General features: G+C 43.7%; 1 protein-coding gene across 4 annotated transcripts in view; it reads right to left on the bottom strand.

Moving 5' to 3' along the window:
• Nucleotides 1–15,212, bottom strand: part of DDAH1 (dimethylarginine dimethylaminohydrolase 1) — a 131,772-nt gene that overhangs the window by 68,292 nt on the left and 48,268 nt on the right. For 2 of the 4 annotated variants that reach the window (XM_083511240.1, XM_083511239.1), the window contains exon 3: nt 9,601–9,792. The exons of 1 other annotated variant lie outside the window; for it this stretch is intronic. The gene's annotated coding sequence lies outside the window, so the exon portion shown is untranslated. The remainder of the gene's footprint in view (nt 1–9,600; nt 9,793–15,212) is intronic. One more of the 4 variants, XM_083511241.1, reaches the window with a different exon arrangement.

A 15,212-nucleotide genomic window follows, 5' to 3' on the forward strand; every position in this document is an offset into this window, starting at 1 on the left:
TTTCAAGATTTTCTAGGTGATCTTTCCTCTTTATAAAATTCTATGGCAGTGGATGTCAGCTAACAGATACCCCATAATTCTAGCATCTGGCTCTCTAGTCCCTCAGTGTAAGAGAACTTTTCTTTCACATAATGCAAAACAAAATACACCTATTTTCAACTGAGGGATGATGAAAAATATATGTCCTACAGTATGGTTGGCTACAAGTTATGCATAACTGGACTTGTGACTGATGAGTCCCTTAGCTCATAAAGGTGTTTCAGTGTATGCCTTTTTAAGGGATGGTGGTGGTGGTATTGCCTAGCTAGAAAAGAGGAGGAAGAAAGCTGATAAGTGTGTTTCAATATATAAAATATTGCAGAAGAAGAGACCTTTTGCACTGTGACTAGAAGAAAATGATTTCAGTTGTGGGGGACAATTGGATCTCACAACTTCCTTGCACATTGACCTCAACAATCTGCAGTATCGCCTCCTGGATAAAGTGTTAGGCTTTGTTATGTTAGCCACAATCCATATGTATCCTGCAGCTGTCTGATATGCTTTCCCTGAAACCAGTTTCCATCCAATTAGAAAATGGAAGCCTCAATTAAGCTGAGGTGTGTACAGTTCAGTCAGGCGTTGCACATGTGCAGGAGAGTCAGGTAAGGGACATGAGTACAGCAATGTAAGAATGCAACTTGAAACACAGCGGGGGGTCAGGGGTGGGACGAGCTCATCTCATTTCAAGCTGCTAATGTGCACATAGTCTTAAATACGGGTAGGGACATGGATTGACCATTTACCTAAAGCCATGGACTCTGGACTCAGCTTCCCACCCACTGAACTTCATGTCCCCATGTGTAAACACATAATCATTATTTTGTTCCAAAGTGCCTGCATTAATTAGACACCGTAATAAGGAGTGACCTAATTCAGAGAGTTAGTGAGAGTAAGAACTGCAAGCGCTCTGCACAGCAAATAAGTTAAAACAAAGTGCATATTGTGACTTCCATTGGCTGTGAACAAGTAGATTTCATTCATTAATTCAACCATTCATTCATTAAGCAATCTATGAAATCTCTCCCTCACTGCAGATTTAAATTTGAAAACAAATGTTTAGAATTTTGTCAAAGAGCTGCCTGGGTACAAGAGTTTAAAGCTTGGATATGAGATTTCAAGTTATACTTTACAGGCTACTTTCTAACTTTGGATATCTAAGGAGATAGCCATGCTATCTGTGTAGCAGACGAACAGTCTGACTTAAAAGCAAAGGTGAGGAGCACCAATTCTTATATCAAAAGGCCAAACAAGACATGATGGAAACATGCATTTTCCAGTCCTATGATTCCTTCATAACCATATTGTGGGGACTGAGGGGGGCACTTGCAGAGATGAACCAGTAGGTGAGAGGAGGTGCTCAACCCTCCCCCACTCTCTCAAATGCCCTTTCAGTATTCAGTTATTTTCCCCAAACTGAGCTTTTCAGAAATGGAAGTGGGGGGCGGATTGCTTGAAAGAGTAACTTGGCAGGTGAGTTTTCCATTCCAAGTGACCCCAAAGATAATGAAGAGTTTCCTTTGGGCTGCAAAGGCAGCCTTGTTACTTAGAATCCCAGTTATGGTTTAAATATATGTGAGATCCATGACTAAGATTTCCCAAGTTTCTTTCAAAACATTGGTATCAGGAAAGAAGACCCCCCCAAACTAAAATCAGAACTAGGTAGAGGGATAGTTTAACTCTTTCCACTGTATAATTTTCATGCTTGAAAACCACACACCCACAGCACTGGTAACCTGCTGTTTGCCCTACATGAACTTTGCATGAATTATGGTGCAACCTCAATCACTCACTTATTTCTCCCAAAATTAGTGGTACAAGATATTCCCACCACCATTTAATCACTGATAGGCAGCATAGATGAAATAATATTTGCCTATGTGAGCCGTCTTAAATATCCCCACATTTATGCTCATGAGGGCAGACAGAATGTGAGGACCAAGTAATCCTGGACAATCACAACAGAAGCTGGAAGAAACACAAGCACAACCATGGGCATGGCCATTATCTACAAACAAATGTGGACAGTTAACATTGCTGTCTGAACCAGCTCACAGATAGTACAGATTGAAGCTGGAAGATCCTTCAGGAAGAATTGAAACTATCCACCGCAACTAGAAACTGTCATTCTGTGCCACAGCCATTTCTAGGCGCACTTCCAGGCAGAGATAATTTGCAAGTGTCACATTACAGAATCAGCTTTACTATCACCTTCAAATGATATAGTGGATGTGCATTCCAATTGTTTTCAGTTCAAATGAACTTGCAGGATCAAAGCTACCACCCTAGCACCAGCCTTCCTCTGAGGCAAACCCTGTTCACCTTCCTGTTCTAACAATTCAGGTGATTAAAAAGTTGTCACATGAAAACATCCTTAGAAGATGCATGGGATATGTCTGTGTCACCCAATGTGGTTAAATTAACCTGGCATTTTGTCTGCCGCTGTTTTCTACATTCAGATGAATAGCAGTGTCAGCAAAACTGACAGCTAGGCAGAGAAGAAGGGGAGGGGGGACCGGCTGCCAATGGTGATTGTTTAGAAACCAGTTTTGACAGCAAATCCTGTGTATCCTATGTAACTAGAGAGAACAGGCAATGTTAAGAGGCACTGTGAATGCACAGAGTCTAGCACGATAAGATATACTTATATTCCAAATGTGGCTTGGCATGGTGTTGTCATCTAGGGCTTTGTAGGTATTTCCACAAATCTCTTCAAAGGCGCAATAACTCTTGGAAGTTTTGTTTTCAGTCCCTTTTCTAAATATTCCCAAGGCTGAATTCGACATTTTTACCGCAACAGGAAACTGACTTGACACTGTCAATAAGCTTTCTGCTATGACTGACTCTTTTTAAACAGACCTCACCTGACACATGAGGGGAAAGTAATATTTATTCCTCTTGAACGGTCCACCTTGGAAAATGTTGATTTATTTCCTAAAAATTGCTAATGACTAAATCCCAACTAAACGTGTTGCACAGCGAATCCCAGCAAAACGTGTTGCACAGCGAAGAGTCAACCTTTTCTGCAGGCGAAGTAGAAAGGAAAAATCTAGTGGACGGCAAGATGTCAGCCAACTCTGAAACACTGCTTTGTTTGTGCTTGCTTGCCATGGCAAATATGGATTTCTAATGGTTAGTATGAGCCTGTTCTGGTCACTAGGTAAGACATGGAGTCAGAACCAAGTTACTCTTTATTTACTTAAAAATATGTATATCCTATAGCAGCACAAGGTGGCTTACAACCACAGTTAAAATCATAGCAACCATCAGTAATAAAAACAAATTTTCAAACAAGAAAAAAGTCCAAACGGCTGACAAATTCAGCTCACAAATTCATTTATCAGGGATACACTTTAATAAGCATCCAAGAAGTCATTCCATAGCCCCATTGCCATCACCAAAAACCCTTGCTCCTTGTCAAGGTCAGCTTACCTTAAACAAGGGTGTAAATAATTTCCCCCCAAATTTGTAACCACCCTTTACCCTTGATTCATCCCCAGCCTTCGTAAGCTTTTAAAATGGGACTGATAAGGAATGAACACCTGTGCCACCAGATTTTGGTGGAAGAAAATGAAGAGGAGTTTGGATTTGATATCCTGCTTTATCACTACCCGAAGGAGTCTCAAAGCGGCTAACATTCTCCTTTCCCTTCCTCCCCCACAACAAACACTCTGTGAGGTGAGTGGGGCTGAGACTTCAGAGAAGTGTGACTAGCCCAAGGTCACCCAGCAGCTGCATGTGGAGGAGCGGAGACGCGAACCCGGTTCACCAGATTACGAGTCTACCGCTCTTAACCACTACACCTCAGTGGAAGCAGACACCAGACCTGGAGTGAGAAATGGGCTTGGCCTTACTATTGGGCTGTGACAATGAATACAATAGTACCTCTGGTTGCTAACGGGATCCGTTCCAGAGCCCCCTTCGCAACCTGAAAGGAACGCAACTCGTGTTTGCGCACACGCGGGTCACAATTCGCTGCTTCTGCACATGTGTGTGACGTCATTTTGTGCATCTGTGCATGTGCGAGTGGCGAAACCTGGAAGTAACCCTTTCCAGTATTTTTGGGTCGCCGCAGGACACAACCTGAAAAAACGTACAGTGGTACCTCAGGTTACATATGCTTCAGGTTACATACGCTTCGGGTTACAGACTCCGCTAACCCAGAAATAGTGCTTCAGGTTAAGAACTTTGCTTCAGGATGAGAACAGAAATCGTGCTCTGGCGGCAGCAGGAGGCCCCATTAGCTAAAGTGGTGCTTCAGGTTAAGAACATTTTCAGGTTAAGAACGGACCTCCGGAACAAATTAAGTACTTAACCCGAGGTACCACTGTATCATGAAGCAAACGTAACAAGAGGTATGACTGTACTAAACCTAGACTGAGCCCTTAGCAGATGTGTTTTCTGCGAGAGAGTTATGAGTTCTTAAGAAGCCATTACATTTTGAAACAAATTTGAAATAAATAAAATGTTACTTGAAAAATGTAAACCATCCCAGTATATCCTCAACTTATGCTTGCTGTTTTCACAGGCAAGTGTGTGGGTGAGCAAGGGAAAGGATCATTGGACAAATCAGTCAATTCATAACTAAGCTGATAAAAAAACCCAAACTACCTCTCTTCAGTAATACACAACTTTTTGATTACATTTCGTTTCAGTGGGCCAATTTGGGAGAATTTTGAGTGAAAATAGTTTGTTTAACTGATGATTTCTCAGATAACTAGAATGAATAACAGTATGGTTTTTATTCTCCCAAATATTTGGTGTTCTTCAGCAGGGCCGGCAATACCATTCAGCAGAGTGAGATAACTGCCTCAGGTGGCTCTTCCTCCTGAACTCTCAGCCATTCCCCTTGGGCCACATGGTTTCTCCCCTAATCTGGCCCTCTACCTCAGGTACAGTGGTGTGGGGATTACTGGGTTGCCCTTTTAATTTTTTTATTATGTATTTAGTGTTTTTCATATTGTGATTTTATGTTGTGAACCCCTTGAGATCTATGCGTATAGGGTGGTATACAAATTTAATAAAGAATAAATATCCCATCACAAGTATTACAGTAAGATTCAGCTGCCAGTCCAGTCAGCTTCTGTATATAGCATGGGGAGGGAGCACCATTTTGTCTTTCACCTCAAGCAGCAAAAGCCCTATACACTTCAGCTGTGATATGAAATATATCACATATTAATATGTTAATGCTGCTGCTGAAACCTTTTTCCAGATCACTGTTACAGTACCGTGGTACCTCTGGTTAAGAACTTAATTCGTTCCGAAGGTCTGTTCTTAACTTGAAACTGTTCTTAACCTAAAGCACCACTTTAGCTAATGGGGCCTCCCGCTGCCAACGCACCGCCGGAGCACAATTTCTGTTCTCATCCTGAAGCAAAGTTCTTAACCCAAGGTATTATTTCTGGATTAGCGGAGTCTGTAACCTGAAGAGTCTGTAACCTGAAGTGTATGTAACCCGAGGTACCACTGTATAATTAGGAAACACAGTGGTTATTTTCTGTTTTGGCTCCATATTCCTTTGCTCAATTTGCGGCAAACTTCTAAAGCACAAAAGGGTAATTATTCTTTTCCTGATTAACTAGAATTAAGCTTATTTTCTAATAATTGGACTTATTAAGCTGCTAAAGATTGCATCGCTATTTCAGTGAAATTAATAGTACTTATTTCACTGTTAATATGTTTTGGACGGTGGCTGTTGGTTAAGTTAAATGAAAGTCAATTCTAAACATTTTTATGAGTAATGCAATTATTTTCCCAGGATAAAGTCCCCACCCCACCCCAGTTAGTTACTTCCTACAAGATTTTCCTACTAGGCTGCTTTACTCAAGACCTGTACTATATTTCAGTACCTGCCCTGATAAATCCTTACACTGGATCTCTTCACACAAACAAATCAAATAATGAAGGTAGGACGTTGTGTGTTTTTGAGCCAGTTTCAAACCAAAAGGTGAGATGAGAAGAGGCAAGTGGATAGCAATGCGGGAAGAATTTGCATTGGGGGAGACCTGCAGGAAACTTTACTGTGCAAGAAGCTCTACTGGAATCCTCCTTTCCTCTGATCTCTGCCTGAAATCTCACTTGCAGCAGAAAAAGGGAGTTAGATTTGTGTGGGCTGTGCCACACATTTTTGAATGTTCCCTGCCAAACGACAACAAACAAACCAAAAACCTAGCCTATCCAGGTGCACAGCTTTCAGCTCAGCCAACTGTTCGTTGTGCTGCTTTTCTGTTTTTCAGGTTTTAACATTTGAGGAGAGATTTCAAAAATAGAACAACCCAATTTCTGTAGTCTGAAGCAGGACATCACATACCTCGGGGCCCTGATACCTCGGTTTCCATTCCATTCTGCTCCAGTGCAAACTAGTACTGCTTTTGCAATGTTAAGCTGGCACCATGCACACTCCTCCTCCACTCCTTCCACGGCCTATAAAAGCCTTCGGGGAATGCATGTGCTGCACAAGGGCTTCCCCCCAGAGCTTGTACATAATTACCCATGGCTCCTGCTGCTACCCTGGTGCAAGGGGAGAGAGATCAGCTCTCAGCGCTAAAGCATGTGGAAGAGGTTTTTTCCTCTGTGCCACTGCTGGGAGCGCAGCATCAAAGCAAAAACAAAGAACCGAAACACTCAAGCAAATAAACAGAAGGCTCATCTGCCCCAGCTTACTGTTGCATGACAGGACAATTAATTCAGTTGTACGAGTGAACACATTTTCAGTTTTGTACAATGTGCAGTTTTACGCAGGAGAGACAATCAGCCATACTCAGTGGACTCTAGGTGTCTTCGTTGCCTTTAAAATTGTATCTAGTATAGTCTGTTTAACCACAGGCTTAAATGTTAAGGATCTACAGAACTTCTGTTTCCCCTCTTCATCTGACTTTAATCCAGGTAAGATTGTAATTATTTATAATTCCTGCAGCACTCTGGACACTCAGATTGTTATAGAAACAAGAACATTCCTAATCACAACTGTATTAAGCAAGGTAAGATTCAGTAAAGTCAACGGGACTTTGTTTTGTGCATGAGACTTCTCTAGAACAAATAGGGATGTCCTATTCATCAATAATCATAATTTTACCATTTATACCCCACCCATCTGACTGGGTTGCCTCAGTCGCTCTGGGTTGCTTCCAGCATGTATAAAAACATAATAAAACATTAAACATTAAAAAAGCTTGCCTATTCAGGGCTGCCTTCAGATGGCTTAGGGGTCAGATAACGCCATACCCTCCATTTCTCAGATGAAAACAGGGACGTCCTAAGGGAAAGTGGGGTATTCCAGGATAGAATCAGAAACTGGGATGGCTTCTGTAAATCTGGACTTCCCCTGGAAAATAGGGACACTTGGAGGGTCTGTAGTACAATACCAGTGCAGGGGGCAGGCCTGGTTCACAGGACCTGAGCAAGAAAACATTGCTTTGCTCCCGTTGCTCTATTGGAACCCTTGGCGCCAGATCTTGTGTCCCACAGACAGTGCAGAGCAGAAGGCAGAAAGGTTCTGACCAAGCCCCTGAGTGCTATGCTACAAACCAGATTCTATCAAGCATGGCTTGATGGAAGACCAACAAGAGCACTGGATTTCCTGACTGAATTATTCAAACGATCCCTCTAGATTAGAAGCTGAAAGTCAAAACTGGCAGCGGCACCAAAAACTGATAGGTTTGGCAGAAATGTGCAAGATTATCTGTATTATTTTCTGCGAAGCAAACACCACTCTCTGTGGAGGCAGAAGCAAAAAATAAATTATGGTCTCTGTCAGCTGGTGTTAATGGCTTCCAGTAACACTACTACAGTGACTTTGGCCAAGGTGACGCCATTCTGAATAAGCCTAGAATCCATTGTGAATTAGTTAATTTGTCTAAAGCTCTCTGGAGACGAAAGCCACTAAAAGCGAGGAATTACTTAAATGTCATGGAGATTAAAGTAATGTGAGAAAGTAAATTTGCACATTCATTTTTTATTTTTTTAAAGCCTATCCAAATTTCAGGGAATCAGTCTTATGTTTTTACCAGTAACGTTTTCCAGAGCCATGTTCATCTGGTGCAACAAAACGGGAGACTTGTGGCACCTTAAAGACTAACCAATTTATTGTGGCGTAAGAAGGGCTGGATTAACCATTAAACAAAATGAGCATGTGCTTAGGGTGTCAAGGGAAGGGGGACACCACAGAAATTTTCCATTGCCAGATTTTTAACATTAATGGTCACAAATTGCTCAGCTGAGCATGCATTTTCTCAGCTGAAGTATATTTAAAATCCGAACAGGAGAACTATGCAACAAGGCACCACAGAGCAGCAGTGCCGGCAGCAAGAGGTATGGTAGGTAGCAGAGGCAAGGCAAGGTGGCCCTTCCCATTGCACCTCAAGCAGTGAAACAGGACACACCACCCCTGAATTATGGATACGAATAGTTGAGAGTGAATTTTGTATGAGGGAGAGTGCTAAGGATGTGTTTGGGGGGGGTGTTACTGAGTGGTGGGGTTAGTGGGGGCGCACCTTCTACCTTAATTATTTTGTTTAACCACTAACGATGTGGGGTTTTTTTATTGCATTTCTAAGTTTGAGTCTTATTCACATTTTAAAAAAATATACAGAATATGTTAGTTTTCTTGTTAATAATGCTGCTTTAAATGTGGGTCTTTGTTGTATTTTGTACTCTAGCTTCATTTGTAATGTTTCACATTGATATATTTTAATGTTTCATTTCATGTTTAAATTTATGTTGTAAACCACTTGGAGATATAGGTAGGGGTGTGTGTGTGTGTGTGTGTGTGTATGAGAGAGAGAGAGAGAGAGAGAGAGAGAGAGAGAGAGAGAGAGAGAGAGAGAGATGTACCGTATTTTTCCATGTATAAGACTGGTTTTTTCCTAAAAAATAATGTCCAAAATTTGGGGGCATCTTAAATATGGGGGCCATCTCTCCCCATTTTCTTAAATTGGAGTCCCCAAAAATATGGGGCGTCTTATAGATGGAAAAATACGATAAGTTGCCACTGAAATGGTCTAGATCAGGGTTTCCCAAACTTGGGTCTCCAGCTGCTTTTGGACTACAATTCCCATCATCCTGACCACTGGTCCTGCTAACTAGGGATGATGGGAGTTGTAGTCCAAAAACAGCTAAAGACCCACGTTTGGGAAACCCTGGTCTAAATAAATTGTCACAATTAAAGAAATCAACCACCCCTGACTACTGGCCATGCCGGCTGGGGCTGATGGGAGTTAAGAGTCCAACAATAATTGCAGGGCCTCAGATTCCCCATCCTTCCCCTTCATCTTTGTATACCAAACACTTTGAATTGCTCTTCATGTAAATGAGACCAGACTCACGGCTGACAAGAAGAAAGGCTCGTCAGGGAGAAACTGTCTGGTATACTTACAAAATGTTACTAATTGCAACAAAAATAAGAAAGCGGGGGAGGAGGGGGAATCACACGCAAAGAGTTATTCAAAGGAAACATGTGGGCATTCACATCCAGAGAGAACGACGCCATCTGTTCAACACCACCATCATTTTGTTTAATGTTCTGTCTTAATAACACCTCTCAAAATAGGTATAGAAGATTACCTTTCACAATGTGCAGTATGTCTTCATCTATGTTGGTGAAGCACTGCAGATTTCAATGTACGATGTTCTATAAAAGTTCCACAGTCATTTCCAAGAGCGGGTTTCGGGCGGTTAATTCTGGCATTTGCAAGCAAATAGAAGCTTCGGGATAGGGTGCGATGCAAATCCTATTTGGCGTTCCATGACCTAAAACTTAAAGGAAAAGTGGAGGGAACTCAATTGTTTAGGCATTTCAATTAAAACAAACAATGGCATTAGTTATTTTTCGGCTCTCTTGGCAAGGAGCTACATGTGTTGTTTTATTTTTGCCCGATTTAATGTTTTAGTCACAGTAAGTACTATTACTGGCATTTTGCGCTGCTTAAAATATCTCAGCAATGTTTATCTGAGGATGGGCTGTTGCTAAGTACACAATCCTATCTCCTGGCTAGCAGCAGAGGGGATTTACAGAGGGGTGGAGCCACCACTTGCACCCCCAGCTCCTCTGATTCCACTGTCCAGGATGGAAGGTGAGAAGGCGTGAGAGGTCTGCAAGTTTGCTGCAAAAGTTCCAGGCTGATACAGGAAACAAGCCTGAATTGGGCCCCTTGTCACAGCTTGCAGGTACCTGGACTGGCTTAGGATCCAGCAGACCGTTGGCTAGCTCAACTGCACCCACTCCCCACTCTGAAATCAGCTAATAGAACCTTGACTCCTTCTGTTCTCTTTGAATGCATGAACACTTGGGACATCAGAATTTGATACACCAGTCTTCCTCCTCTGCATTCACCAGGAACTTCCAAGCAATAGAGTCCAGGATTAAGGCAATCAGGATGGGGCTGTGCAAACAGGAGTTATGCAGAGCTCGCTAAGATGGCGGGCAAGAGCTGAATAGGACTGCAGAAAGCAAGCAGCGGATGCAGGTGAATCAGGCAATGTGTAGAAGCAGCAGTCATAGAATTACAGAATTGTAGAGTTGTAAGGGATGAGGGTCATCTGGTCCAAACACGGGTGGTGCTGTGGGTTCAACCACAGACCCTAGGGCTTGCTTATCAGAAGGTCAGCGGTTCGAATCCCCACGACGGGGTGAGCTCCCGTTGCTCGGTCCCTGCTCCTGCCCACCTAGCAGTTCAAAAGCACGTCAAAGTGCAAGTAGATAAATAGGCAGGAAGGTAAACGGTGTAGAGTTCCGTGCACTGCTCTGGTTCGCCAGAAGTGGCTTAGTCATGCTGGCCACATGACCTGGAAGCTGTACGCTGGCTCCCTCGGCCAATAAAGCGATACGAGCACCACAACCCCAGAGTCGTCCACGACTGGACCTAATGGTCAGGGGTCCCTTTACCTTTAGCTAAGGGTCATCTGGTCCAAACTTTTGCCCAACGTGGGTCTCAAACCCACAACCCTGAGATTAAGAGTCTCATGCTCTACCAACAGAGCTATTCCAGCTAATTTTCCAAAGTGATCTTAACCTGGTACCATGAAGGGGCAAGAGATCTGGGGCCAGTGCAGCTGGAGTAGGAAGTAGATGTCATTACCCAAAAACCTACTCAGTCACTGTGCAGCCTTATGGCTATGCTCCTATGCACATTCCCACCATTTGCTGGGCATCTTGCTTTCTCAGAAATGTAGCCGGGCTGTTCTCAGCACAAAGCACTTCCTGAATTGCTATGCATGTCCAGGCTTCCGCTAGGAAATCTTTTCACATCTAGAATGCCTCATTTTGGGCTTGCATATGAAGCCCACACTGCTAAAGAGAAAGACAAAAGAGGGGGGAAAGAGTGCAGTATTTTCTGCTCCCCTTCTTTCCACCAAACAAGTTTGTTTTGGTTATACATACGCAAGGGCAAAAGGTACAAAAAGTCATAAAAGGAGCGAATAATTTGTATCTCATTTAAGGGACTGTTCTTTCGTCAGTTGGAACACTTTAGTAAGTTTCAGAGCCTTGCATAAATTCTGTCACAAAGGTTTACTTAAGAGCCAAACTCATTTGCTTTAGCCGCAACGCACAACGGATTTTCTCCAGAACAGCCTAATTAAAGCAGTTGGGCCTGATCCAAAGTTAATGGGTTGCAATTCTATTGCAGCCTTTTCACCTGCACAGACACTGTATTTATGTGGTACTTACTCCATTGTAAATTCGGTAATTGCCATCTGTCCCCAGTGACATTTTAGGCAAGCTGCAGTCAAACTCTGGCTAATCCTCTCTCACTTGTAGCCAATCCCCTTCCACTTTTGGCATGACACTCAAGAGAGTGGTACCTAATGAGTGTGATCCAAAGCTGTGCATGTGAGCAGGACTCGCACCGTCGATTCTGGAATGTGAGAGCCCTACAGGATAGCATAACTGGCCATAAATGAGCATAGAGAAAGCTGTCGCTCCCGGCTGCCTTCCTCTTTGTTAGATCATCATGGCAATGTTTGGAACTAGCTCAAGTGATGTAGCTAAGACAGTTATGCCAAGTCAGACCATTGGTCCATCCAGGTCATGAACTGACAGTGGGTCTCCAGGGTCTCAGGCAGGATCCTATCTCAGGTGTCAGATGTCAGAAACCGAACATGGAATCTTGCTCTTCCACTGAATGACCCCAAATCTTAGTATTATGAGAAAGGAAGTGCAAGTGATGCTTCTCTCCACATTCTCCATGCCATGCACAATTCGACAAACGCCTCTTGCATCTCCCACTTTCTTCTTCTTCTTCTTCTTCTTCTTCTTCTTCTTCTTCTTCTTCTTCTTCTTCTCCTCCTCCTCCTCCTCCTCCTCCTCCTCCTCCTCCTCCTCCTCCTCCTTCTTCTTCTTCTTCAACCTAAAGAGCCCCAAATGCTTTATCCCTTCCTTGCAGGGAAGTTGCTCCTGGGTCTCTTGTCCTGCAACTTTTCCAACTCTACAATGCTGACACTTGAACTTTGGGCTAAAAAAAGTGACACTGAGAATCTTCCACTTTTATTAATTAAGCTTTTTAACAACAACAAACAACAACAACTTGACCAAATATTTGGGAAATATCTGTGCACTCACAGAATATTCAGGGCATGTATGTTTACCACAAAATTTGCATGGTAGAACTGTAAGCACGAACATGTTGTACTAGACTTCACAACAAGCTTTGTTCGAATCAGGAACCAAGGTGATCTCTCTCTCTCTCTCTCTCTCTCTCTCTCTCTCTCACACACACACACAGAGAGAGAGAGAGAGAGAGAGAGAGAGAGAGAGATTAGATCTCTAAATATCTTGCAAGGTCATTTAACAAAAAACTGACGCAGCGCAATCTGAGAAAAACAGAGGGAAACTTCTGAAACAGAAGCTCAGCTAGGAAGGGAGAGTAGGAATTATCCACTGCCCAAACTAATGGGAGAGAATCAGCTGGCAGATGAGACACTGGCATGATACGGACAAGGACCAATTGGCAAAGTTCCTAAGAAAAGGTTGCTTCCTACACACAGGAAAGTGAAATATAATTTGGCAAAGATTTATGAAAATTTTGATTTTGAAGGGGGCTCACTTCAACAGTTCCAAAGCAAATGAATATCGTCCAAAGCAATTTTTGTTTTGTTTTTAAACTAGCTCAGGGTACATAAGGGTAAGTTTGGTAGGTTTCTGGATGAAACATCGGCTCTGGATCCATTCCAGTCCGGCTTCCGCGCTGGTCATGGGACCGAGACGGCTCTGGTCGCCCTAACAGATGATCTTCGTAGACAGCTGGATCGAGGCGGGTCGGGGCTGCTGATTCTTCTAGATCTGTCAGCAGCTTTCGACATGGTTGATCACGAACTTCTGGACCACCGCCTCGCCGACGTGGGGGTCCAGGGCACAGTCCTTCAATGGCTGCGCTCGTTTCTCTCTGGTCGGGGACAGAGGGTGGCGCTTGGGGGGGAACTGTCATCCCGCCACTCCTTGGTGTGTGGAGTGCCTCAGGGTGCGATTCTCTCCCCGATGCTTTTTAACATCTTTATGCGCCCCCTCGCCCAGCTTGTCCGGAGTTTTGGGCTGGGCTGCCATCAGTATGCTGATGACACCCAACTCTATCTGTTGATGGATGGCCATCCTGACTCGGCCCCAGACACACTGATCAGATGCTTGGAAGCTGTGGCTGGATGGTTACGTGGGAGCCGGTTGAAGTTAAATCCTTCGAAGACAGAGGTCCTCTGGCTGGGACGGGACGATATGGGATTGAGGGGGCAACTCCCATCTCTTGCGGGGGTGCAATTAGTGCCAGCACCGTCCGTTAAGAGTTTGGGTGTAATCTTCGATACCTCCCTCTCCATGGAGGCGCAGATTGCAGCTATAACAAAGGCGGCATTTTTTCATCTCCGCCAAGCTAAGCAGTTGGCTCCTTACCTCTCTCGCCCTGACCTAGCCACTGTGATCCACGCGACGGTCACCTCCAGACTGGATTATTGTAACTCGCTCTACGTGGGGCTGCCCTTGAGACTGACCCAGAAACTCCAGCGGGTGCAGAATGCCGCAGCAAGACTCCTTACGGGGTCTTCGCTGCGGGATCACATTCATCCGGTGCTATACCAGCTGCACTGGCTCCCGGTGGAGTACAGGATCAGGTTTAAGGTGCTGGTTTTAACCTTCAAAGCCCTACACGGCCTAGGACCCTCGTATCTACGGGACCGCCTCTCCTGGTATGCCCCACAGAGGAACTTACGGTCCTCAAATAAAAACATCTTGAAGGTCCCAGGCCACAGAGAGGTTAGGCTGGCCTCAACTAGAGCCAGGGCTTTTTCGGCTGCGGCTCCAACCTGGTGGAACGCTCTGTCACAAGAGACAAGGGCCCTGCAGGACTTGACATCTTTCCGCAGGGCCTGCAAGACAGAGCTGTTCCACCAGGCCTTTGGTTAGGGCACAGCCTGACTCCCTCCTTTGGCAATCTTTACAATACTTTAGTTTATGGTTGCCATCAATTTTGATTTTAATTAATTCTTATGATGTTTTATAATGTTGCACTATTTTAGTGTTGTTAGCCGCCCTGAGCCCGGCTTCGGCTGGGGAGGGCGGGATATAAATAAAATTTATTATTATTATTATTATTATTAAAAAAGGTAAAGGACCCCTGGATGGTTAAGTCCAGTCAAATTCGACTATGGGGTGCTATTGGAAATGCTGTTGGTTTTGCCATCATTCCCAAATCCAAAGCAACATGCTTCTCTTTCAGTCCTCATCCTGTCCTGAAATTGGCACTCTCCATCACTTGGGCATGGAAAACAGAAAAAGAGTGGTTGATAGATTTTCCTTTCCTTTTCTCTCCCTTTTACATGTGTGATGTAAAAAGTAACTATCAATTTTGATTCTGAAAGCTTGCTCATGTTTAGGAATATGGATGAGAAATTACCATTTTCCTGAGCATTAATGATTACCACTGTTTGCTACTGAGCACAGATTCAGTAATATGCAGTTTCAAGCTGATGACTCACAGCCCCACTCTCAAAGCTTTATCGAGCACAAGAGTAGTTCAGTGCAACACAGGTGATTCATTAACATAATTGTGGGGCTACAAATAAAACAAATGGTGGTTAAATCCCTTAAGTGTTCGCAGATATACAGTATTTGGCTTTCTGTATTATTGTGCCAAATGGGAGGAAACAGAGCTAATTCAACAGAAACAACTACATTGCAAGAGTCAGGGCTG

The sequence above is a fragment of the Podarcis liolepis genome (genome assembly GCF_965112155.1).
Source record: "Podarcis liolepis genome assembly, chromosome: 6".
Classification (NCBI taxonomy): Eukaryota; Metazoa; Chordata; class Lepidosauria; order Squamata; family Lacertidae; genus Podarcis; species Podarcis liolepis.